Source organism: Schistocerca piceifrons, chromosome 6, assembly GCF_021461385.2.
Source record: "Schistocerca piceifrons isolate TAMUIC-IGC-003096 chromosome 6, iqSchPice1.1, whole genome shotgun sequence".
Classification (NCBI taxonomy): domain Eukaryota; kingdom Metazoa; phylum Arthropoda; class Insecta; order Orthoptera; family Acrididae; genus Schistocerca; species Schistocerca piceifrons.
In genome coordinates this window covers 267503059-267529479 of record NC_060143.1, presented here as the reverse complement: position 1 = coordinate 267529479, position 26421 = coordinate 267503059, and positions in this window count along the sequence as shown.

Below are 26421 nucleotides of genomic sequence, written 5' to 3'. Positions count from 1 at the left end.
TGATTATTATCCTCATTAATGGCGGATTTTCACCGATTCATGTAAGAGGTCGATACCGTACCAAAAGAACAGACATCTCACAGACACACACACACACACACACACACACACACACACACACACACACACACATACACAATATGAATATCCTATCTTAGTAAGAGGTGTTCAATAAGGCTGAAAAAACGATACTCAGTTTCACATAGGTTCAACATTTCTCTGTACGGTTCAGATGTCAATAAAGGCTTTGAGCGCTGCTTGCATAATCACATTTCACTCGTAAAGAGCTTATGTAAATGATACGGTAAAAAATTTTAACTAACCATAACGTAAAGCTGTAGCTTACGCGTGAAATCTGTCAGTTTCATCAAACGCAGGAAATGGTACAACTCAGCTGTAACAAGTAAGAGCCACTTATATTTGAATAAATTTTCAGTGAGAGTTCTCATACAATACGTGTGAATAATAATCCTTTAAGGTTTCCAAGTAAAGTAATAACTCAAACACTTGTCCTTCAAAATCTGTTCCTTGTTTTTGTATCCATTACAATCCTTTTTCTTCGTTATTATAGAATTATAATAATTTACCAAGAGGTTAGCAAATGAGAGTTCTGAGACTTGAAAACTCATTCAGAATTAAACTCATCACAAATAAACAAATTATATCAAAGTGACTGAGCTTGCGTTGGTGAGAATAACTCTCAACTCTCAGACGAAACATCTTGATGATTACTACATGGCAGTAGTCGTGAGAGCTCGATAGATAGACGGAACAGAGTCTTTGAGCTTCATTTATCTGCTGCCACTAAACCATAAAGAAAACTGAGGTGTGCTTGTGTTTTTATAGTTATTATTATTATTTAAATCCATAGTGCATTAATTGTAAGATACGTCGAGGAGGTAGTACGAACATACGACGCGCGAACGAAAACTCGAGCATTTGCCAGCTGTCTCGTGAATAGCTCGATCCCTGTTCAAGCGAAGCACTAGTAAACAAACATCGATTTGGAAGGTCCTAAAGCGCAACTAACTATGCAAAAACGAACATGAACCCTAATCAACGCAATGTGTGGGATTCACATTCTATCGCAAATACTAATAATCGGAAATGAAAGGAGAAGTTAGTAGTCATATAGAAGAGCCGGGAATTGTACATGATTTTTCGCTATATGAATTACATTTGTCTGCGTTCTTATGTTTACAGAGAATCATTCGGTGACCTTGTCTTATAGTAGTAAAAGTTCACTGATCCACCATAACAAAGTTGTTTAAGTGGGCCACTTTCTTTCAGTTTTGTTACTGAAAACATCTAAGTGTATGCACGGAATAATTTTGAGTAACTATTGGGGACTAGTTACATATCACCTAAATTGATCCGCACCGTTTTTATGTGCAAAGTTCTTTGTTTACAATACTTCAATGTCTTTCGGTTAAAGAACACCATAACACAATCAAGAAGGTCTTGATTATTCGTGTGTGAACAATAATGTCCATGATTCTTTTCGTTTCATATTTGCCCACCGCATATTTAACCCACTGCTCATGCAGAATTATTCGAGAAAGATAGGAGTATTTGAGGGAAAAAAATCTTCAATTACGGCCAAAAAATAGATATGTTTGTTCTTTTATAATCTGTGAGTCTGTTTCTTCCTACACACGATATTGAACTGCACTGAAGCATGTGCTCGTAATATGAAGAATTCACCTCTCCCTGGCTATCGCGAAGTGCATGATACGAAACTCTGTGTAATACATGATTAGACAGTGATTTTTATTTTTTATTTTTGTCATCAGTCTACTGACTGGGTTCATTCGGCCCACCACGAATTCCTTTCCTGTGCTAAGCTCTTCATCTCAGAGTAGCACTTGCTACCTTCGTCCTCAATTATTTGCTTGACGTATTCCAATCTCCATCTTCCTCTATAGTTTTTGCCCTCTACAGCTCCCTCTAGTACCATGGAAGTCTAGTACCGTGGAAGTCATTCCCTCATGTCTTAGCAGATGTCCTATCATCCTGTCCCTTCTCCTTATCAGTGTTTTCCACATATTCCTTTCCTCTCCGATTCTGCGTAGAACCTCCGCATTCCTTACCTTATCAGTCCACCTAATTTTCAACATTCGTCTATAGCACCACATCTCAAATGCTTCGATTCTCTTCTGTTCCGGTTTTCTCACAGTCCATGTTTCACTACCATACAATGCTGTACTCCAGACGTACATCCTCAGAAATTTCTTCCCCAAATTAAGGCCGGTATTTGATATTAGTATACTTCTCTTGGCCAGAAATGCCTTTTTGCCATAGCGAGTCTGCTTTTGATGTCCTCCTTGCTCCGTCCGTCATTGGTTATTTTACTGCATAGGTAGCAGAATTCCTTAACTTCATTGACTTCGTGACCGTCAATCCTGATGTTAAGTTTCTCGCTGTTCTCATTTCTACTACTTCTCATTACCTTCGTCTTTCTCCGATTTACTCTCAAACCATACTGTGTACTCATTAGACTGTTCATTCCGTTCAGCAGATCATTTAATTCTTCTTCACTTTCACTCAGGATAGCAATGTCATCAGCGAATCGTATCATTGATATCCTTTCACCTTGTATTTTAATTCCACTCTTGAACCTTTCTTTTATTTACATCATTGCTTGCTCGATGTACAGTTTGAAGAGTAGGGGCGAGAGGCTACAGCCTTGTCTTACGCCTTTCTGAATACGAGCACTTCGTTCTTGATCGTCCACTCTTATTATTCCCTCTTGGTTGTTGTACATATTGTATATGACCCGTCTCTCCCTATAGCTTACCCCTACTTTTTTCAGAAGCTCGAACAGCTTCCACCATTTTATATTGTCGAACGCTTTTTCCAGGTCGACAAATCCTATGAAAGTGTCTTGATTTTTCTTTAGCCTTGCTTCCATTATTAGCCGTAACGTCAGAATTGCCTCTCTCGTCCCTTTACTTTTCCTAAAGCCAAACTGATCGTCGACTAGCGCATTCTCAATTTTCTTTTCCATTCTTCTGTATATTATTCTTGTAATCAGCTTCAATGCATGAGCTGTTAAGGTGATTGTGCGATAATTCTCGCACTTGTCAGCTCTTGCCGTCTTCGGAATTGTGTGGATGATGCATGTCCGAAAGTAAGATGGTATGTCGCCAGACTCGTATATTCTACACACCAACGTGAATAGTCGTTTTGTTGCCACTTCCCCGAATGATTTTAGAAATTCTGATGGAATGTTATCTATCCCTTCTGCCTTATTTGACCGTAAGTCCTCCAAAGCTTTTTTAAATTCCGATTCTAATACTGGATCCCCTATCTCTTCTAAATCGACTCCTGTTTCTTCTTCTATCACATCATACAAATCTTCACCCTCATAGAGGCTTTCAATGTATTCTTTCCACCTATCTGCTCTCTCCTCTGCATTTAACAGTGGAAATCCCGCTGCACTCTTAATGTTACCACCGTTGCTTTTAATGTCACCAAAGGTTGTTTTGACTTTTCTGTATGCTGAGTCTGTCCTTCCGACAATCATATCTTTTTCGATGTCTTCACATTTTTCCTGCAGCCATTTCGTCTTATCTTCCCTGCACTTCCTATTTATTTCATTCCTCAGCGACTTGTATTTCTGTATTCCTGATTTTCCCGGAACATGTTTGTACTTCTTCCTTTCATCAATCAACTGAAGTATTTCTTCTGTTACCCATGGTTTCTTCGCAGCTACCTTCTTTTTACTTACGTTCTCCTTCCCAACTTCAGTGATGGCCCTTTTTAGAGATGTCCATTCTTCTTCAACTGTACTGCCTACTGCGCTATTACTTATTGCTGTATCTATAGCGTTAGAGATCTTCAAACGTATCTTGTCATTCCTTAGTACTTCCGTATCCCACTTCTTTGCGTATTGATTCTTCCTGACTAATGTCTTGAACTTCAGCCTACTCTTCATCACTACTATATTGTGATCTGAGTCTATATCTGCTCCTGAGTACGACTTACAGTCCAGTATCTGATTTCTGAATCTCTGTCTGACCATGATGTAATCAAATTGAAATCTTCCCGTATCTCCCGGCCTTTCCCAAGTATACCTCCTCCTCTTGTGATTCTTGAACAGGGTATTCGTTATTACTAGCTGAAACTTGTTACAGAACTCAATTAGTCTTTCTCCTCTTTCATTCCTTGTCCCAAGCCCATATTCTCCTGTAACCTTTTCTTCTACTCCTCCCCTACAACTGCATTCCCGTCGCCCATGACTATTAGATTTTCGTCCCCCTTACATACTGCATTACCCTTTCAATATCCTCATACTTTCTCTATCTGCACATCTTCAGCTTGCGACGTCGGCATGTATACCTGAACTATCGTTGTCGGTGTTGGTCTGCTGTCGATTCTGATTAGAACAACCCGGTCACTGAACTGTTCACAGTAACACACCCTCTGCCCTACCTTCCTATTCATAACGAATCCTACACCTCTCATACCATTTCCTGCTGCTGTTGATATTACCCGATACCCATCTGACCAGAAATCCTTGTCTTCCTTCCACTTCGCTTCACTGATCCCTACTATAACTAGATTGAGCCTTGGCATTTCCTCTTTCAGATTTTCTAGTTTCCCTACCACGCTCAAGCTTCTGACATTCCACGCCCCGACTCGTAGAACGTTATCCTTTCGTTGATTATTCAATATTTTGGTCATGGTAATCTCCCCCTTGGGAGTCCCCTCCCGGAGATCCGAATCGGGGACTATTCCGGAATCTTTTGCCAATGGAGAGATCATCATGATACTTCTTCAGTTACAGGCCACATGTCCTGTGGATACAAGTTACGTGTCTTTAATGCAGTGGTTTCCATCTCCTTCTGCATCCTCATGTCGTTGATCATTGCTGATTCTTCCGCCTTTAGGGACAAATTCCCACCCCTAGGACAAGAGACTGCCCCGAACCTCTATCCGCGCCTCCGTCCTCTTTGACAAGGCCTTTGGCAGAATGAGGCTGACTTGTTATGCCGGAAGTCTTCGACAGCCAATGCTGATTATTTATCAAAATTTAGGTAGTGACGGGGATCGAACCCGGGACCGAAGACGTTTTGATAATGAATCAAAGACGTTACCCTTTTTTTATATTTAAATCTCGTTTTGTTCGCTTTTCTTCGTTGCATCATCTCGGGGCGGACGTCGAAAGACTCCCGTTTCAGTTCTTTGTTGATCGATTAGCTCAGTTGTTTTATTGCAGAGGGCTGCTAACCCTCTGACCGAACACGCTGAGCTACCGTGCCGGTTTCCCTAGACCACGGGTAGGCTATCTAGAATGTGATACAAATGTATTATTAAGGAAGAGCAACGCCCGTCTACATTTCACTGATCGGTTCACTAGCGACACTGCACAGCACTTGTAGCAAACCGAGAAATTTACAAAATAGAGAAATGTCTTTAGTACTCAACGAAACATTCAGGTTACTTTCAACACCGTTTTAAGGTACTGTGATTTTTTAAACAGACATTAAGCTCGTTTTCTTGATATTTTGTTTTTAAAATTGACTGTGCTTTTTTCTATTATTTCTGTTATAATATATCAAATTGGCACATGTTACTGTCCGCGCCTGATAGGCGTCGCAACTCGTTTTGTTTTCGTGGCAGCAACTCGGCCGATTAGTCTCATGTTCCCAGCTCGGCACACGTGGCAAAAGCAACAACTTTTTACTTTTGCTTTTGACTACAGCACAGCTGCTCCTAATTCTGGCTGTTACTTTCTAGCAATTTACTTTTACATAAGTAATCTTTTTTGCATCTTTAAAATTGCCATCTTGATTAATGCGTTTTTTTTGTCATACCTGATTGTCTACGTTTGTTTTATTGGATTTAGCAACATACCATTGTGATGAAGGTGTCGAAACCTAGGTCAATGTACCTACCCCTTATGTGCAACCTACTGGCTGTATAATCCTGTTGAAACTACGCGGTTGCTGAGTAACAGCTATGTTCAAACCTGTAGTAATTCAGGCTACTTTTATTTTTAAGGGAGTACCCATATCATCATCGCAGTCACTCTTAACCATCATTCCCCTTTAGATCTACTCTCCATGCTACTCTCGGCCGACCGCACTTTCTCCTAGCCAGAGATGACCATTGTTGATTTTGGCCATCGACCTCTCTCCTTTCGTCGTAAATGTCACATGTGGAACACTTTACATCAGTTCTGTTCACGACTGCTTGTTTCATACCAATTATCTTCCTAATTTCCTTTTTTTCTACTCTCTGATCTGCAAATCTTGGCTGCGCTTCTTACTGCATCCATCTCTGCTGTCTATATTTCTCCTCCTCTACCCCATATGTTAATGTACATTAAACTACTGATTGCTTGACGCTTATCTTTCTGTCTTTTGATACTGCCTTGTTCCACAAAAAGCCACATAGCATCATAACTGCTCCTCTCTCCTGCTGTAACTTGCCTGCCACACTTGCTTCACAGGTTCCCGAGGTATGAATAATCTATAATAAGTATTTACACTGCTTCACTGCCTTTAACAGTTCCTTATGGCACTGCTATATTCCTCCCATCTCCTCTTCTACTAGGTATTCTGTTTTGCTAATATTTATTCTAAACCCCCACGTGTAAAAATGCTTCCATTAACTTGTTCATCATAAGCGGATTCCTCCAAACCTTATACTATCAGTAATTCCATGCCAAAAAGAAATTCCCAGACATTACCACAATTGAATCACCGTACTGAAAAGGAATTCCCATACATTCGCACAATTGCTTCGCCGAATCAACATTGAGCATGAACACGAAATTGCTCAGGTAAGATTAATAAATGTCTTTTGATTAATTTAAAATGCTATAATGTAGCAAAACTATAAAATTTACTTTCGTGTATTCCATACTGTGTTCATATTCGACGGCCAATAAACTGTTTCCCAACTTTTCAGTGGTCCCGCCATCATCCGTGTCAGTAGCACAAAATCTGAGGGATACCTTGCTGTAAAAAAAGTCAAAGATAACAGACGACCACAATATTTTACCTAAAGCCAAGAGTAAGTTTGTAAGAAGGCTGTCGAGAGCATTTAGAGGAACTTGGGAAATACCTGTAAGAAAAGGGTGAGAATCCAAATATTTGCAACGCTGGGATTCCTGCAATAAGTACTGGACGGTAACTAAAGAACTACTTTAATTTATTTGTAGAAGACAGATATCGTTTCTTACAGTAAACAAAGGATATAAACTGGAGAGAATGAAGAAACTTACCAATAACACGTGATCAAGAACTTAAAAACGTGAAATATCTTAGGAACATACTGTTTGGCAAGACAACACCTCCAGCAATACGGTACGGTGTCTTGGTGAAAGTATACATCTAATACTTAAGAGGAGACAGAATTCCTAGTGTTGTTTTTGGGGCAGGAGACCAGACAGCGAGGTCATCGGTCTCATCGGATTAGGGAAGCACGGGGAAGGAAGTCGGCCGCGCCCTTTCAAAGGAACCATCCCGGCATTTGCCTGGAGTGATTTAGGTAAATCACGGAAAACCTAAATCAGGATGGCCGGACGCGGGATTGAACCGTCGTCCTCCCGAATGCGAGTCCAGTATGCTAGCCACCGCACCACCTCGCTCGGTCAATTCCTAGTGAATGGCGGATAGCTATAATGTTCTACTATAATGTCCTGTTTACAAAATAACTGTAACTTGCAGGACTTTAATAACTGCTGAGGAATTAGTGTGATTCCGACCACAGTAGTATGGTACCACATGTCGATACCAGCCTGCCTGCATATTACGGCAGCGGAATCGCATATTTTCGTCCGTTGCTGATGCGGGTTGTGCAGGTTAGAGTGGACCCAGTGGAGCGGGACCGCTGAGCCACATCGCCAGCAGCTGTGGAATATGAGCGCCTCTGCAGTCACGATATATGAAGGCCAGCGACAGCAATTCTGCGGACCCGCTCTTGGAGCCAACACACTGTGACACCTGATTTCTTGTTCTATCTTTGTAATGAGTCTCCAACAGTTTATAAAAATGTAACTTAAGTAAATCTGTTGTTTGCTGTGTTTCTTGTTCACTGCTCATTTCTGCTCCAGTCGAGCTTTTCTTCGACGACAGTTGACACAGCAACCTGTATCCCACCTCTCCTTACCATTGTGTATGAAGATGTACACAACAGACGCGATTATATATGTTAATACCAAGAAAGATAGTAGTGAAAGGATAGGAAGCAGGAGAGAACGTCGGATCTAAACTGGTCCGTTCATGCTTAGTTGGGATATGCGCTTTGAAGAATGCCATGGAGAACTAACCAGCTAAGGGCTTAGCGACTAACTTAGTCTTTTTGAAACTGCAAAACGCCAAACACACAGTTCCACGAAATGCATTGTTCACCAACATTAAAAGTGCAGATGCGTCATACACAAATATTAGACCTACATAGCATCTCTGTATACATTAGCCTAGAAGCGTTAAAGCTGGAAATGTAGTTTCCCAGACGTTCTCTTTTCAGTCTCAAAAAAGCTGTGGCAAGAATAGTGTCGATTTTTTAAACTTCTAGCACAAGCCCTTAAAACGTGGAAATAAAAGTTCTGTGAAATGGGAATGTTCAGAGAAGAGAAAACTTTCTACACTGTTCTCTTCGCTGACGATGAGATTACCTTAACTGCAGATAAGGAACAAGCAAACCAGAAGCTACGGAAGACTGAAAAGCGAGCACTGTTTCACCGTGTCTCTTTTTCAAAACCGCATGGATGTTCACTGCGGACGCCGAATCCAGCATACGAAACTAAAGCGATCCCGTGACACTTTGACTCACTGGTAACCGTACTATTACCTTCCCGCTACCAAGGAGGTAGGCGACGCGTTTGTCTTAGTTTTTTTTCTCCTTCTTCTCGTCATCGGTATTCGGTATCTAACACCATTTTACCCAGATGAAGGCTAAATAACTGACGTGAAGTACAGAACGTAAATGAATAACAAAATTTCAAAAGATGCAGGTGCACCAAAGGACTTTTTAAGCTTATTATTATTTGCCATTTATGTAAAACGTTGAATAATAGCTGTGATTCGTTTAAAGAAGAAGAAAACATAGGAACAATATAGTAACACAGCAACAGTGCTGTTCTGAACAAATATAAATGTACACGTCTAACAAATCGACTTTGACATGCTGTGCAAAATTTTTCCTGGTAATTTGTCTAACATAGTTGTTCTACCTCCATAATTTCAAAATAAAAGAAATAGCGACACAGATACTTCGACGGTTAAGTTGAATAACTGTACATACTTAATACGTATTTACACGGAAAGGCTGTTGACATGGCTACAACTGATACATTACTACTGCAAAGATATCTTAACAACTTCTAGAAATTTAAAACTTACTCTACTAAAAGTAGAGCAGCTCTTAGAAAGTAGAACCGCGGCCCTCATGGGAGTCTCTACTTCCTGCCTTTTTCCAGCAAATGCAATTGTCTTTCCCTTTCCCACTTTGCACATGCAAAGGAGATGTGACTTTCCATAGCGTTTGTGCAGGCACAGAGCGCAGTTGGATTATCATATAAATACCACATTGCAGCGCGTGATACTGCTGCGTAATTTAATTTTAATGGAACAATCGGTTTCAGTTAGTGACCATATTCCAGCGCAAATAGTTGTCAATAGTTGCACTTGTGTTCTTTTCATGCCCCTGGAATTAGGAACAATAAATGGGCCACAAATTAAGTCCAGTTATATCACTAATTATTGAACGTTTCTACATTTAAGACTCCATCTGCACAACCATTACCCTGAACCCCACTCCTTGACAATCCTACGGTACAAGATCGCACACGAGAGTAGCAAATTTTCTTATTTTATTAATCACTTTTGCGGAAAATGGTGAAAAACATATAATCATATGAGAAGATCGTCAGAATACTGTGTCGTAATTATAAATATAATGATGAAGGAGGAGACGAACATCGAAACTTTTAGATCTATGATGATGGGTGCCTTGATGATGACCATATTAAAATGGCTGTGGAAAAGGATGATGAGATTACATGTGGGGGAAAGAATCTCAGTCTACAAACCTACAACTCATGCCAAAACAGGATTTTGCTCCAGAAGGACGCTGTTCTGTTTGTTCGAAGAAGGATGACAGAGAGACAACTGTTAACTGTGAAAACTGTAACATATTTCTTTGCAACTCCCTCAAACTCCATTCATTTCCTTATTGTAGGTAATGTATCAAATGAATTCTCTTTGAAATATTGTTACTCAGAATTTAGTGTAAAAGAATTTCTCTCATTAGGAGAGTGATTATAATTATTTTGCAGGTTGGGTATGCAGTCCGTCAGTATAGTGTTCGTGGGCGGTGAGGATAGGTATAGTGTTTCAAGGTTAACGGAAAGAAGTCAGCTACTGCCTTTATAACAATGTTTGGAAAGGAAGTGCTAAAACGTGAAAGAAGAGATTATACCATTTTCTGAGAAATTAATTAAGTAACTACGTATCCGGTCTGACCAGATTAAGGCTTTAAAGATCTCGCTTGCATCGGACCGCGAACAGGACAGCAAAAATAAATATATAAATAAATAAATAAAAATTGTAAACAGTCTCAATATTTACAACTGCTTAGTATGCATGCTGTCTCGATATACAGTAACTGTTTTTTCTGTATGGTCGCCAAAGTGCTATATGCATGTCATAAGCCTGTTGTCAAATTTTAATATTATTCGCTACAGAGTATATATGCCTGTCTCTGTTGCTGAATCTGACTGCATTCTGAATGGGATCGGAGTGCAACGAAAGTTACAAAGAGATTTTGCGACTTGCAAACAACATTGACTACCTTTTTCATCTTAAAAATTATACTGCAAGTTCTTTGTTACCTTAAGACGAGTTTAGTTGCGCTGGGGTGCCTCTGTACTTCCTTGAAATAAATTTGTATGGAAATGATTTATTGAATTAAAAGAGACCGACAATGATTTCCTTTCCGTGAAGACTTATTATTTCGACTGTTATGTTACGATACCGTTGCTGTACACTGTTATTCAGCATGCTTTCAACAATCAGATTTTGTCAAAGTAAAATTGTTTGAGTACTTTTATGTTCAGTATTGTGCACTGTGTTCTGCCCTCAATACCCTGTCCAGAAAATATAAATTATTTACCTACATCTTGATGTATTCTAACCTCAATCGTCAGTGCTCATCACAGCGGCCATCACCAGCCTCCCCCTTACTCAGGTTCGCCTTCAACTGCCCTCCTAGGACGAACTGTATGGCGTATATCTTCCCGAATAACACAATGTTGTACAATCTGTAATTCATGTGTAAAGGATTCTACTTATTAAAACACATGAATGCAAATGATTTGACGATGAATGCAAAACTCATTCGATAACGTTTTCCGAGTGGAGCTTACATCTAATCAAAACGCTCCATACTCTGGGGTTAATTTCCCTCTTACTTTAATAACGACTTAACTGTATGTCACTGTATGAAATGGAAGGTGACAGCGGACGTTTCTGTAGATCTGGTCACCTTACAATTGTTTTTAATAACAACAATAGTAATAATTTGCGCTAATGGTAATAAGTGGCAACACACTCTGGCTTTGCACGTGTAGCACTAAGTATCTACGGCTGGACAATTTGTCTGGTGTAAAGGTGATATATTTACAGGCCACTGCAAAGAGTTCCGATAAAAAATCAGAGGAGAACGTCAGATAACTGAATATATCAGGACTCTATTTATTATTCTGTTCTACTTCGAAAAACGGAATGCGTATTCTACAAATTGTAGGATGTGCACAATAAATAACTATCTGCCTTTCAAAAAGTGTGGCCTATTGTAAAACTGTAGCAGATGACTGTCCAGTATAATCTGAAGATACAGAGGTAAAAATCATATGTGTTTCGAGCTTCCTAGTCCTGGTTCACCAAAATAACACTATGGACTGACATTAGACTGCACTGATCGCTAATATTTCGGTTTTTCATCCGCAGTGTCTGACACTATGCTACACCCGCGTGAACTCAGTGACTTCTGATCGCGGCATTGGCACTACTCAATAACTCGCACTCACTTGTAAACAGAGAAAGCTATCAGTGTGACTATCATTTTAAAGACGTTTTTGTGTACTTTTAGTTGTATTTCACTCTCAGTATTGTATGATCTAAAACACATCATATAGTAAGCTACCCATTGTCAATCTTTCATTATCAGATTTGTAAATCAAGTGGACTAGGTTGGCAAATAGCGTCATTTTACAACGATTGCTAGAAACTGTTGTTGTTGTTGTGGTCGTCAGCCCAGAGACTGGTTTGATGCAGCTCTCCATACTACTCTACCCTGTGCAAGCTTCTTCAACTCCCGGTTCCTACTGCAACCTACATCCTTCTGAGTCTGCTTAGTGTATTCAACTCTTGGTCTCCCTCTACGGTTTTTACCTACAACGCTGCCCTCCAATACTAAAATAGTGATCCTATGTTGCCTCAGAACACATCCTACCAACCGATCTCTTCTTCTAGTGAAGCTGTGCCACAAATGTCTCCCCTCCCCAATTCTAATCAACACCTCCTCATTAGTTATGTGATCTACACATCTAATCTTCAGCAATCTTCTGAGCTCCGCAATTGGAAAGCTTCTATTCTCTTCTTGTCCAAACGATTTATCGTCCATGTTTCACTTCCATACGTGGCTACACCCCATAAAAATACTTTCAGAAACGACTTCCTGACATTTAAATCTACACTCGATGTTAACAAATTTCTTTACTTTAGAAACGCTTTCCTTGCAATTGCCAGTCAACGTTTTATATCTTCTCTACTTGACCATCATCAGTTATTTTGCTCCTCAAATAGCATAACTCCTTTACTACATTAAGTGTCTCATTTCCTGATCTACTTCCCTCAGCATCACCCGACTTATTTCGACTACATTCCATTATCCTCGTTTTGCTTTTTTTATGTTCATCTTATATCCTCCTTTCAAGACACTGTGCATTACATTCAGCTGTTCTTCTAGGTCTTTTGCTGTCTCTGACGGAATTACAATGTCATCGGCGAACCGCAAAGTTTTATTTCGCCTCCATGGATTTTAATTCCTACTCCAAATTTTTCTTTTGTCTCCTTTACTGCTTGCTCAGTATATGGATTGAATAACATCGTGGGGAGGCTACAATCCTCTCACTCGCTTCCCAACCATTGCTTCCCTTTCATGGTCCTCGACTCTTATAACTGCCATCTGGTTTCTGTACAAATTGTAAATAGCCTTTCGCTCCCTGTATTTTGGTTTTATAGGAAGTTAAATGGTTTATTAAGACAATAAAATGCCAAAGTACCATTCTACAATAGTCAGATTCTTTTTAGCCACCTATTTTATTGAATATCACGTGGTAAACGTTATGGAACTCTGCTTTTGTACTTTTAACTGTATTTCACTCTCCCTAATGTACAGTCTAAAACACATGTGAAAGTAAGCTACCCATTATCAATCACTCATTATCAGACTTGTAAATCAAGTTGACTTGGTTGACAATTGGTGTCACTTCACAACGATTGTTAGGAATTATGAGAAGTTAAATCGTTTATTAAGAAATTAAGATGCTAATTTACCATTCAGCAATAATCAGATGTATTTAGCCACCTATTTATTTGAATTTCAAGTGATAAACGTTACGGAAGAGAAATTCGTTGGAAACGGAAAGTGGGCGTATTTTTGTTACAAAGAAAATAAAGATGTTAAGGAAAAATTTAATTCATAGAATGATGTGGAGTAGTGTTACGCACCACCAACTGTTTTTACAGCGTAAATACCGGGGAAGGGAATTTGTTCCGTTTCGCCGATCTGACTCACTGCGCAACGATGGAGCAGCGTGGACGCAACAAGGCACCCGCAAGCAGCTGGATGCGATTTGCCAGCTGCCAGCATCGTGGGGCCAGCAGTGCGGCTGCAGCGTAAACGTACCCTCTGGTTGCGTTTATAATACACCTCATAGCTCGCTGCTCGCTGGCGTGGCCTGAATATGATGATTCACACCCACTGCGTCTTGCCGGCCCATTTAACCTGCTGTATCGCCACTCACCCCAATGCCCGCTACGATCCTTGCCAGGCGATGATATCAAGCTGCAGCCATCGCCGTATGCACTGAAACTTGATCCGAAATAGGCTGCTCCAACGCCACTCCAGCAGTTCCGCCTTTAATGCTGTTATCACTCTGGTCAGTATGTGAACGGCTGCAGCTGGTGGGTAGCAAACAGTGAGGCTGCGACATTGGTGCAGCAATGGTACCGGCTAGCAGCAGGTAGCGATGGGAGAGCACCGAGGTGTCAGTAGCGAGAATGCAACATAAAAGTATCCTAAGGGTATAGGTGGACTGCCCGATCCCAACCTTCTAGTAATGCGTACTGCGCGGTCGCTTCGTGTCCGATACAGGTTGTAGGAGCCGGCCATTAACTAGCAGTCGTAAGGCGCCATCTCCCTCAGTTGCAGTCTCTAACAACCCTACCACAACAACGGTCAAAAATTAATTATGATTGTAGTGTTGCTCACGTTGCTAAATATTGCATTTTCGGGCAACAACAAAGTTATACTATGTGGGAGGTGATATTAGAGCATAGTTAATAAAGTCATTTCTTGAACTAATGGATAAACAAGGCACTCATCTTTTCGTGTTTCTCACGCTAATCTCGTTGTGAACTCATGGCTCAATCGTCGAAGTAGTGATGATTCCAAGCTCGGATGCAAAGAGGCCTAGGTATTATTCTGCGATACTCAAAAGTTTTATAGATGTGTTTCATAAACCATTCTTGAAGATTAAACTTTTTCAAGTTAGGACAATGGTGATGTAAAAAAGTAATCAGCACTCCGAATTTAATTTACACTCCTTTTTTATTACTTTTGTTGCAATATCACTTAACACGTTCCAAAACACCACTTCACAATATAAAATATACTTGAAAATATCTTTCTCACTGTTAAAGTTCACATTTCATAAACTGACTACAATTTGCGTCTTTTTAACATGAAGACCAAACCTTGACTCTCTAATAACCGCTTACGGGCCCAAAAGTTAGAGTTACATGTACGTCAATGATCATAGTGACAGAAGAAAGCATACACATAAGAATAATATCATTGCAATATATACATATCGATGTATCGAAGTAACTCTACATTAATGAAATCAAATCTGAATGTTGTCGCAGAAAAATGTTAACTCTTTTACAGAAACACACTAGAATATTGCTGGTTCGAGAGGTTGAGGTGAAGTGCCGTAATGGTTACGTAATTGAAGTACAATTACAAGGCGTAGCAGTAGCTCGCAGCTCCAGTCATTGCTAAGAGATGTCACCCAACAGCCAACTAAACATGGAACAGATAACATTCGTGCATCCTGAGAACTTTCCGATTCCAACACCAGTTGGTTACTAGTACCAAAATCCTTACACTAGTTCCTGGCAGTAGCTTTCACATATGGACAGAGAAATCAGGCAGGATCTGTAGTTCATGATAGTTCAGCCAATTTTAGTCAAATAAATTATATACACGAACACACAATATATTTACCTTGATATATTAGGAGGGAAAGGTACATGGTAAGTTACAACATGTATCGCAGGGATAGATCGTGGTACTAATAATTTCGCGTGGCTGAAGACCTGGTGCGAGTCTTTCAATTAGACATCACTTGGGCGACTTGCGTCCCCTTGCCAGTTATCCAAACGGAAAAAGGCTATCTAGAGTTTAACACGAAATCCGAAACATGTTTCGTTCCTCTCGAATCTCTGTGTCATTGAGACGTGATTTCTTGGTTAAAAATCAATGGTAAAATTCCATGATCCAACCGGCATTTGATGAAGCGAACTTTCGGTCGAACATACAAATTAATATGAGGCATATTCCGGAAGTGAGGTCCGATCGGTCGCAAAATGGAAACCACAGTGAAAATCAAAAGTGTTTTATTTGCAACAGTTACCCACATCTTTCAGTAACGTCTCTACATAGTCGCCGCTCCGTCTGAGACGTTTATCGTAGCGTTGTACCAATTTTCCAATACCCTCGTCATAGAAGGCAGCCGCCTGAACTTTTCGCCGATTCTCTACGCTGATCAGCAGTTCGTTGTCTGTGCCCAAATGTTCACTTCATAGCCAGTGATTCATGTCAGCAGAGGCGAAAATCAGACGGAGCAAATTCCGGGCTGTATGGAGGGCGATCAAACATTTCCCATCGGAAACGCCGCGGGGGCATTCTCATTACCCCTGCAGAGTGCGACCGAGAACCGTCATGAAGTAGGAAATGCGTGACACTCGTGTTGTGTGGACTGCATCAAATCAGGCGAAATCTCTCATAGGCACTCGTACTTGGCGGGCGAGTTTTCTGGGAATCTTGATGTGCTCACTGTGTGCTCAGAATACAAATGACACATGTGATGCTATCAACGGTCGTACTAGAGATATGTGTCCAAGACACTTGTGAAAAGCATTATCGGATTTTCACTGCAGTTTGCATTTCGCGACCTATCGGACCTTACTTTCGGAAAACGCCTTGCGTTGTAATTTAGTACATCTAAAGCCTTGTGTGATATGGTTAGAAGCTAATCGGTTCATGAAAGATGAGCAGATTGAAATGATATGATAAAACAGAATTTCAGTACTGGACAAAGGTCAGGGGGGATGGAAAAGTGGAAAGGAGGGGGTGTTCAGAAGAGTTAGCTGCACACAAGTACGTGGACAAGGTAGGAGTTGTGATAGGAAGTGGACCATTAGGTGTGTTCGTAATTTTCGATTACTTTTGGTTACTTTCTTAAAATGTGCTTTCAAATTTTCTGGGTCTTGATTAATTTCTATGTGTTCTATTTTGTCAGTTAGTGTCTGGACTACTTCTGTTAATTTAACCCAAATATTCTGGATTGGGTGAGTGTCTGTAGAAATTTTCGCCTCAAATCATTTATGAATTTATTTTTTCCATGATACCTTTATTTTCATTGGAACAAAAATATGCCCAGTTTCCATTTCCAATTATTTTTCTCTTCCATATCATTTATCACTTGACATTCAAATAAATAGGTGGCTAAAAACATCTGATTATTGTAGGATGGTAAATTAGCATCTTAATTTCTTAATAAATGATTTAACTTCTCATAATTCCTAACAATCGTTGTGAAATGACTCCATTTCTCAACCAAGATTTACAAATCTGATAATGAATGATTGATAATGGGTAGCTTACTATCATATGTGTTTTAGACAGTACATTACTGACAGTGAGTTACAGTTACAAGTACAAAAGCAGAGTTCTATAAGGTTTATCATTTGATATTCAATAAAACAGGTGGCTAAAAAACTAGATTATTCTAGAATGGTAATTTAGCATTTTAATTTCTTATTAAACCATTAAACTTCCTATGATTCAATACAGGGAGAGAAAGCCTATTTACAATTTGTGCAGAAACCAGATAGCAGTTATAAAAGTCGAGGGGCATGAAAGGGAAGCAATGGTTGGGAAGGGAGTGAGACACAGTTGTGGCCTATCCCCAATGTTGTTCAATCTGTATATGGAGCAAGCAGTAAAGGAGACAAAAGAAAAATTCGGAGTAGGAAATAAAATCCATCTAGACGAAATAAAAACTTTGAGGTTCGCCGATGACATTGTAATTCTGTCAAAGACAGCAAAAGACCTGGAATAGGAGTTGAATGGAATGGACATTGTCTTGAAAGGAGGATATAAGATGAACATGAACAAAAACAAAACGAGGATAATGGAATGTAGTCGAACTAAGTCGGGTGATGCTGAGGGAAGTAGTTCAGGAAATGATCTACTGTGTGATTTTCAGCTGTCCCAGATATGTGGAAGAAATTTGTTCAAATGTCGGGTTCCATACACACAAAACGATGTTGAGGAAATGGCTGCGTTACATAGTGGTGTAGTTAAGGGAAAGGATAAACCACGGAACGAAACGCAAGATTGGGTGCTTCCCAGAGGGGCAAACTTTGGATAAATGAGGCAGAGATTCGCGCACTGGCGGACAATGCTCGCGGCTAAATACAGAGGTGCCGACACCGACCGCTAACGCGCTGATTGGGGGGAGCCTTTATCTGCCGTGGCGTGGGAGGCCGAGGTGGGTCCGGCCGGCTTTGTCCCAGCGCAGCCGGACAATGGGGGTGGCCGCCCGCTATCGCTGCTGGGGAGGTCCGCCAGCAAGAAACACTGTGTCCCGGGCGAGACACGTCTGCTGCAGCTTTCAGGGGGAAAGAAGTCGTGGCGCGGGCGGCAAAAAGAAAAGTGTCGCTGCCGTCCGGTATTGTTGCGTCGGGTTACGTTATCTCTCACGTTAGGCATATCCTGAAGGGGCGCGGTAGCTCGAAAGAAATCTATTATCGGACCACTGTAGTGACTTTGCCCCATCCTTCCGATCTTCAGTTCACTCTAATCGCTTTCTCTCCCTGTTGTATGTTTCTCTCAAACATACTCACACACACAGACACAGTAGGCCGGAGAGGGCGAGCGGTTCTAGGCGCTTCAGTCTGGAACAGCGAGACCGCTACGGTCGCAGGTTCGAATCCTGCCTCGGGCATGGATGTGTGTGATGTCCTTAGGTTAGTTAGGTTTAAGTAGTTCTAAGTTCTAGGGGACTGATGACCTCAGATGTTAAGTCCCATAGTGCTCAGAGCCATTTGAACCATTTGAACACAGACACACAAAACATCGATTACATCTGCGGCTACATCTATATTTCGCTAGTCACCTTAGGTGACTAGCGGAACGTACTTTGTACGTCACTCTCCCTCCTCCGTCTTCTGCTCCAGCTGCGAATGATCTGCGGAAAGAATTATTGTTGGTAAGTATCCCTGTGAGCCCGTACCGCTCTAATTGGTCATAAGTTTGATCAGAGTGGAATGAGCCTTCCCGAAAATTACGCAAAGAATTTTGGTTTGAACTTTCATATCCAAACTAAGAGTGGGAAATGGGCAAATGAGGTACAAAATTGACCACCGTAAGGTCTCGCGTTGGAAAAAAAAAAGAAGAGATTACTCGAAAGGAATCAGGGTAATAAAGAAAAACTTAATCAGTGATTAACAAATATATTTAACGAACAACTAGTGCTAGCTATCTAAATAAAGTACCAAGAAGTATTTCCGTTCACATGCTAGCTATATCGCGCATAAAAAGTTGCATGGCTGTAGAAATTCTTGAACTTTCTCTATGTCTGCTCCTGGGTACACCTTTAAATCCAGTATCTGATTTCGGAATCTCTGCCTTACCATCATGTAATGTAACTGAAATATTCCCTTATCACCTGGCCTTTTCCAAGTGTACTTCCTCCTCTTGTGATTCTTGAACAGAGTATTCGCTATTACTAGCTGAAACCTGTTACAGAACACAATTAGTCTGTCTGCTCTCTCATTCCTTTTCCACAGTCCACATTCTCCTGTAGCATTTTCTTTTACTCCTTCCAACACAGCTACATTCCAGTCCCCCATGACTATTAGTTTTTCGTCTCCCTTAACTTACTAGATTACCCTTTCAATTTCTCTATCTCTTCGACTTCAGCTTGCGACATCGGCGTGTATAACTGAACTATCGTTGTCGCTATTGGTCAGATATCGATTCTTATAAGAACAACCTTATCACTGCACTTCACAGTAACACTGCCCTACCTTCCTGTTAATAACGAATCCTACCACCGTTATAGCATTTTCTGCTGCTGTTGATATTACCCTATACTATCTGATCAGAAATCATTGTCTTCTTTGCATTTCACTTCACTAACGACTACTACATCTAGATTGAGCCTTTGCATTACCATTTTCAGATTCCTACAACATTGAAGTTTCTGACATTCCACGTTATCCTTTCGTTGATTATTCAATCTCTTTCTAATAGTACCCTCCCCTTTCGCAGTCCCCTCCCAGAGATCCGAATGGGGGACTATTTGCCAATGGAGAGATCATCATGACAGTTCATCAATTTCAGGCCACATGTCTTGCGGATACACATTATGTGTCTTTAATGCAGTGGTTTCCATTGCCCTCTGCATCCTCATGCCGTTGATCATTGCTGATTTTTCCGTCTTTAGGGGCATTTTCCCAATCCTAGGACAAGAGGGTGCCCTGAACCTCTGTCCGCTCCTCCGCCCTTTTGACAGGGGCTTTGGGTGACTTCTTATGCCGGAAGTCTTCGGCCGCCAATGCTCATTATTAAAGCTGTCACATGTTTCGTAAAATGAATGCTCTAGAAGTAATAAATAAAATAAATTAAAGAAACGTTTGACATACTGCTGAATGTTTAGTGAAAAGTTAAGTCTAAAAATAAGAAAAAAATGGGCTAGAGCACAATTTTACACGCCTGTGAATGATGATCGAAATGATGTACGATGATTCAAATTATCGTCTGTTTTATTTCTCGCTTTTAGACAAATCGTTTGACCGTTTCTTTCAAAACATATTTTCAAGGTTTCCTAGCCAGATTTTCGTAAGATGAAGTATTTTGTTTGGTGAAAATTATCGGAACGTGCAGTCTCACAATTTTAATATTAAACTACACCATGATGGAGATAACTTCACATGTAACATCTGCCACTGGAGTTGCTTATCGTCTCCGTGAGATTTTCGCGCTTACTAAACATACCTGCAACGAAACGCGGTTCTCTTCTTGGAATCCTCTCCAGTTCCTCTCTTTATAATATTTGCTACTGATCCTAGACTGATGCGTAATAGGCAAGTACTGGTCCAATGAGAGTTTCGTGAGATACATACTCTGTAGGTAGATTACACTTCCTGAGAACTGTTCCAAAGAAAATCTCAGTCTAGCTGCTTTTAGTTTTAATTTGTTGTTCCACTTTAACTCGTTCCGTACGCATGCACACGGGTATTCAATGGATGTGACTACTTCCATTGATCGTTCATCAATCGTGTAATCACTTAGTGGCATTTCCGACGATACACGTGCAATACATTACGTTTGTTTTTATTGAGGATCAACTGTTAATACTTTCACTCTTTGCTAACAACTCCTCTATCTACTCACACAGCTGGTCTGCTCTTACATATGCTCGTATTTTGTTAACTAGGTTGCAGTGTCTTACAGTATCCGGAATTCAACGAACAGTGCGTCAACCTGCGTCTCGTGGACGAATAAAGCGAAATGGGTTTCACACCATCGGTTTTTTCCTTTTTCTTACGAAATCCACGGTGATTCTTCCAGAGGAAAATTTCAGTCATAATATGAGAGCATAAACAATATTACAAAATTCAATAACGTACTGACGTAGCTATCTACAAACATACGATGATCCGAAGTACCTTAGCAAATATCTAATATACTGAAGGAATATGTGAGTGACAGACCACACTACGCTACATTCTGAGGAAACTTTTTCACAGAAGCGTAAGTAATATCGGGTGTCCCTCCAGGAAGTACAAATGGACATTACTCTTAATATACACCAGCGGTGCGTTACGTAAGATCAGCAACACGACCCGGAAATAATTCCCGTCGGTGTACTGAGTAACAGCTCTGATTAAATGTGGAGAAATGTACGTTAGAGTAACGAAGAAATGTTATTTGATCAAAAGAGTGGTGGTGAACATCGTGAGCCCAAAAATCGTGTCGCTAACGGAGATACTGAGGAGCGATGAGAAACGGGACTTAATTTTACTGTGCTTACGCCACGTCTTCAAGGGGTTGGAACGTTACTGTGAATTTGACAATGTCAGTAGTAGAGGGTGGCCGGATGTCCTTGTTACTGACGCTTCCCCCCCTGAGAAGAAATGTGTGTTAGAACGGTATCGAAATGTTTGCGTGTCGTGGAGCTGAGGCGCGACATTGGTATCACTTCAGTATTCCCCCGTCGGATGACGGAAATAGCCCAGAAACCACATCCAGGCTGACCGGCACACCAGTATTCGATGTTAACTATCGGTCGGATTCTACCTGAATTCCAGAAACGGCGTGCCAACGACCACGACCGTCCGGACAGGCTTGCTATGAAAAGGGACCATTGTCTAAAATTAGTATTTGGGAAGGCCAATGGAAAATTAAGTTTACTGGAAGAGTTGAGGGAAAATTCAGTTACTCTGGAAAGTAAATCTCGTACAAGACGCTAGTGCTACCAGCTCCAGAGTATTGTTCCAGTATTTGGAATTTTTACCTGGTAGACATGATAGTAGACATCGAACGATGTAAGAGACGCGATGGAGATCGCAATAGAATGATGTAGCGCAAACGGAAATGCCGTAGAAAGTCCCCTAGAACTTAAATGGCAGTCTGTGGAAGAACGGCTACGTAATTCTACCGAAACACAATTGGGTAAATTTAGGGAACCTTTATTCGAAGAACACTATGTGATCATTATACTGCCTCAATGCATATCTCACGTAAGGTAGGTCGGAAGAGAGATTACCTACAAAGCCATAAAGAGAGTGTATTTTTCCATCGTTCAGTACACGAATTACGTAGGAAAGACTATCGATATAATTGTTATCATAGCTCGCGGAGTATGAATACTTGCAATATTTCACCAACTGCTATAAACGCGCTTACATTATAGCCAGCAATACAGTTGTTTATAAATTTTGGGTCGAACTCACGAATAGGTGTCAATTTCCATGTCGATTTTCGTTCTATTCTTGTTATTATATTGTCAAACGTAACACCTTTAAGAAGAAAATGGATACGTCAGGATTTGAAAAGTGATCGTACGATAGTCATACCATTGCCTTTGGCCACAATTCACTGCAGTTTGCATGATTTCCTTTCTTTTTGATAATTAAAAACAATGGTCCCCAAAAAGGCATCAATTTCGTTTTCTGTAGTGTCCTTACAATCTCGAGCTCGAAAGTCCATCTGTTGGAACGAGCTTCAATGTCTCCTGTCACGCTTTCAGTGATAAACAGATAAAATACATGTGTAAGTCCATTCTTAGCAGTTCCTTTTGACCCAGGTGAAATGCTGATGATGTTTTTACCACTTTTCCTGCAGTTAGGGGCGGACTAACACAGATACTTTCACTGATTTTCCAACATTAAATGTGTAATTACCTGCTCTAACATCACGTGCAGGAGTTTCCTGTCCTCTCCCACGAACCACTGTTCAGATCGGCTGTTGTGGTCGTCAGCTTCTCTAACTCCTTATTCCATATCAATATCGGCATCAGAATCATCACGCGTCAACTCATTTTCCTAAGTTTCATCTATTACTAATACGATCACTTCAGTATCCCTTTCAATATTACGGTCCAGGTAGTAAACATATAAAACTGAAAAAATAGTTACATGATAAGTTGCATGGCGTCAGTCACTCAGAATAGTCCGACCTAAGGTTAATAACGGTATTGCACCTAAGCGACGGCGTGATCTGGTTTTAAACGAGGTCATACACACTCCATCTATGATGAAGGTTGTGTACTAGATTACATGGAAGCCGACTGCTATCATCAATCAGTGGACACTTTTAAAACTAAAATTTGCGGTGCGTGTACCGCAGGTGCCCACCGGAGCGTTAAATGCCGGTGAGTTTTAATAGTTTACATTTGATTTACTTTTTTTAATATTCAGTCCGCACAGTAGGGAGGTAGTTGTCTGCCCTCGTAACATAACTACGAATAACTGAGATATAAAACAAAGTATTCTTTAGTTGAAAACGAAAAAGGATGTGTCCTGATTTATCAATAAATATAATCCCACCCTCTGATTGCCAAAAGGTAGACAGAATGAAAGGAACAGAGATAATAAAAGCCGATTTAAATGAGAGAATTATGCAAGTAAGCTAGGATGATTTACTACGTAATTATAATTGTCAACATTTGGGTAATAAACAAAGATATTTAAAGTTAATCATTGATTCAAAAACTGTAAATGACAGTTTAAAAGAGGATATTAAATATTTTGCGAAGGAAAATTTCAGCAATATTGTGAGTTATACGAATCGATAAAACAATCTCTTCAAATGTTTTTCTTTTTCTTATTAAAACGATTAACGATTAAGTACAAAAATCTAGAATGCCCCAAGAAACAGTGTATTTTAACAAGTATATGAAAGGAAGACAGTCTTCCAAACAGGCAAGCAATAAGCATCTTTGGTAATTTTTTCATAATGTGAAGCCACAAGCATAATATTTTCTTTAAAGTCAGTAGCGCCATTAGACTGTTTTTATTTGCAGTGTTTCATTTACACGATCATGATTTCGGCTTTAAAGTGCGATTATCAAGTGTTTTAATGTTATACACTGCCTAAGGTGGCATACTGTCGTGTTTAAAATACACCAGAGACACTTTGTCTAAGGGTCAATATTTCTGGTAAAAGCCTACTGCTTTGTTTTATCACTGACAATATGTCTAATGGTGTATTTTAAATACGACAGTATGCCATCTTAGATCCTGTATAACATTAAAATATTTGATAATGTCACTTTAAAGCCGAAATAATGATCGTGTAAATGTAACACTGCAAATAAAAAACAGTCTAATGGCGGTACTGACTTTAAAGAAACACCTTTGGAATCTGTTTGAATGATATACAAAAAGTAATTCAAGTTTACCTAAAAGGAGTTCATTAAAAGTAAACAAAGACAAATCTGCTTGAAATGAAAGCACCACGCATCGGGTAATGTGGTCGAGACGAACGGCCCCGAAATTATTTAGGGCAGGCCCGATACGCTGTTCACTATAGCCCTCCTTTCCTAAGCAATCCGTGGATATACACCCCGCAAGGCACAAACATACAATGATAGCCCGATGAACAGAGAAAACCTTGAAGTAAAATGACTAAAAACTTGAGTCATCAAATTACAGTCTGGAAGCGTAGAAGCCTGCCTTTATGGCCGAGCGGTTCCAGGCGCTTCAGTCTGGAACCGCGCTGCTGCTACGGTCGCAGGTTCGAATCCTGCTTTTGGGCGTGGATGTGTGTGATGTTCTTAGGCTAGTTAGGTTTAAGTAGTTCTAAGTCTAGGGGACTGATGACTTCGGATGTTATGTCCCATATTGCTCAGAGCCATTTGAAGCGTAGAAAAAGCAATTGTGATAACACGCTAAACGATAAGGTGGCTGACCTAGGGAACCATACCCTACCGACAGCTGATTGCAAAGAAGTTCAGCGGCAAACCGAGATTCAGCTTCATATCACGCCAAGAGGTGGAAACGACAAATACTTAATGGTCGGGTGGGACGGTAAACATAGGTGGAAGGGAGACATGAGCGGTTGGCTGATGAATCTCATCTACGTTCAACGCAAGCTTGGCCTGGAGGTATAGCCCACCAAATTACACAGAACAAGATTTGCTCTGCATACGCTCTCGGGCTCCAAGTAACTAAAGAAAGCGACTTGGCGATTTAGTGCAGAATGTACCAGGCAAAAAAAAGTTTTGAACGTCAGGAATAACGACACTTTGACCGTCAAGAAAATTTATATAACATCAGTCAGTCCAAAACCACCATAACTTAAATCACACAATCAAGTCACTATTCTATGAAAATGATTATTGTTTCCATGCGAGCGATACTCTCCTAAATTCACAGGAACAGGGAACAAGAGCCGGCCATGGTGGCCGAGCGGTTCAGGTCACATCACTCCGGAACCGCGCGACTGCTACGGTCGCAGGGTCGAATCCTGCCTGGGTCATGGATGTGTGTTATGTGCTTAGGTTAGTTAGGTTTAAGCAGTTCTTAATCTAGGGCACTAATAACCACAGATGTTAAGTCCCATAGTGCTCAGAGCCATTTGAACCAGGGAACAACAACAGGAGTCCGCTACAAGTGTAGCAATACACAAACCCGTGCAGTAACCGAACCATTTACCATTATCACGAGCCGGCCGATGTGGCCGAGCGGTTCTAGGTGCTTCAGTCTGGAACCGCGCGACCGCTACGGTCGCAGGTTCGATTCCTGCCTCGGGCATGGATGTGTGACTGTCCTTAGGTTAGTTAGGTTTAAATAGTTCTAAATTCTAGCGGACTGAGGACCTCAAAATTTAAGTCCCATAGTGCGCAGAGCCATATGAACCATTTTTACTAGCGAGTGCTCAGTTACGAAAATCTGTTACTAATCCATGTTGGGGTCGGACGCTACGCAATGTGCTCTACCATTCTGATCGAACTGTTTGTGCTGCTTGGTGTCTAGTAGCGTCGGCATTCTGCCTTACCATCCAAGTCGTGGAGCTTCTTGTGTATAATGTTCTAAAACTGAGTTCAAATGGTACAAATGGCTCTGAGCACTATGAGACTTAACGTCTGAGGTCATCAGTCCCCTAGAACTTACAACTAGTTAAACCTTACTAACCTAAGGACATCACACACATCCATGCCCGAGGCAGAATTTGAACCTGCGACGGTAGCGGTAACGCGGATCCAGACTGAAGTTCCTAGAACCGCTCGGCCACACCGGCCGGCTAAAACTGAGTGTTGAGTTTGTTCCATACAATATTGTGTCTCTTGAACAGTACGATGGACCACAGTACGCTAACTCC